This window comes from Brassica oleracea, chromosome C2, assembly GCF_000695525.1.
Source record: "Brassica oleracea var. oleracea cultivar TO1000 chromosome C2, BOL, whole genome shotgun sequence".
Classification (NCBI taxonomy): Eukaryota; Viridiplantae; Streptophyta; class Magnoliopsida; order Brassicales; family Brassicaceae; genus Brassica; species Brassica oleracea.
In genome coordinates this window covers 15,563,822-15,565,724 of record NC_027749.1, presented here as the reverse complement: position 1 = coordinate 15,565,724, position 1,903 = coordinate 15,563,822, and positions in this window count along the sequence as shown.

Here is a 1,903-nt window from a genome sequence, read left to right as displayed (position 1 = left end):
TTTTGGACTTCTAAATCACATTCCTGAGTCCGAGGATCTTGCCAAGATAAGGATGTTTGATTCCATGTAATCTCTTTTACCAGCTTACTTTTCTCTCCCCCTAATGTTGGATGTTCGGATTCGTTAAAATGACAATCCGCATACCTGGCCTTAAATAAATCACCCGTGGTTGGCTCAAAGTATTTTATAATCGTGGGAGAATCATATCCAACATATATCCACATCCTCCTTTGAGGTCTCATCTTTGTTCTCTGTGGTGGAGCAATTGGAACATAAACTGCACAGTCAAATGTCTTAAGATGGGATATGTCTGGCTCATGACCCGTAAACAATTGTGATGAGGAATATTTATGTTCACTAGATGGTCTTATACGAATCAGTTCGGCCGTGTGCAAGACCGCGTGTCCCCAAGCTGTGGCCGGAAACTTAGACCTCATAAGCAATGGTCTAGCTATTAGCTGAATTCATTTTATGAATGATTCGGCCAAGCCGTTCTGTGTATGTACATGTGCCATGGAGTGTTCCACACTTACCCCCATGGACATATAGTAACCATTAAATGCTTGGGACGTGAACTCACCAGCATTATCAAGTCGTATAGTCTTTAAAGGAAAATCTGGAAAGTGTGCTCTCAAATGAATGATCTGAGCTAACAATATCGAAAATGCCAAATTACGAGTTGAGAAGAGACAGACGTGCGACCATCTCGTGGACGCATCAATCAGGACCATGTAATATCTAAATGTCCCACAAGGTGGGTGTATTGGTCCACAGATGTCTCCTTGTATTCTTTCCAGAAAGTTTATTGTTTCCTTAGTCACTTTGACAGGTGATGGCCTAACAATGAGTTTCCCTTGTGAACATGCCACACATGTTAGATTCTTAGGGACAACTCGTTTTTTCTTTCAAAGGATGGCCGTTTGTATTCAAAATCAACTTTCGCATCATGGTCGAACCAGGATAGCCAAGCCGGTCGTGCCAGAGAGTAAAATTCTCGGTGGCCACTCTGTTTAATATGGCATTGGCTTCTATCATACCGACCTTGGCGTAATAAAGGCCAGTAGAGAGCGCATGTATAGACTCTAGGACTTTCTTATAGCCTTGGCCGATCTCTATGATCTGAAGGAACTCTTTGTTTCCTTCGCCCTTAGTCTCAATATGAAAGCCATTCATTCGAATGTCTTTAAAGCTCAATAGGCTTCTCTTAGAGCTGGGTGAATACAATGCATAAGATATCTCTAGATGCGTACCCTTAGGCAATAGGATGTTAGCCTAGTCGTAGCCCTCTATGAGACTGGCTATACCCGCAATGGTATTGATATTTGTGTTTTTCATTTTTAGGTTTAAGAAATATCTTTTGTCTCTTAAGATCGTGTGGCTTGACCCACTGTCCACAACGAATTCATCCATACTTAAAAACAGATAATAGAATGATACTTTAGAGACTTCTTTATAAAAAAATTCATTCATTAATAAAACAAGCTCAAAGCAATCAAAACATGAAAACACAAAGCAAAGAACACAAAAAACATAGATGGCCGAAATCAACTTTGATCTTTTAAATAATCAGACGTTTCATACTCCATGAGATCGTCTTGTTCATGATTGAAATCATCTTCACCATCTTGATAAGTCATATGAGCTTCAGGATTCTTCCCTTTCAAACTCTCTTAGTAGAATTCAACGAGATGTTTGGGAGTCCTACATGTCTTAACCCAATGATTATCCATACCACATCTATGGCACACTGATTTGGTCGAGTTATGTGGCTTGAAAGATGTACCACGGCCTCGGCCATGACCACGGCCTCCATAAGAGTTTCCTTGGCCACGGCCATATGAGTTGCCTCAGCCTCGACCACCACGTCCATGCCATTTTCCACGACCACCGTCGTGTTGGCTAT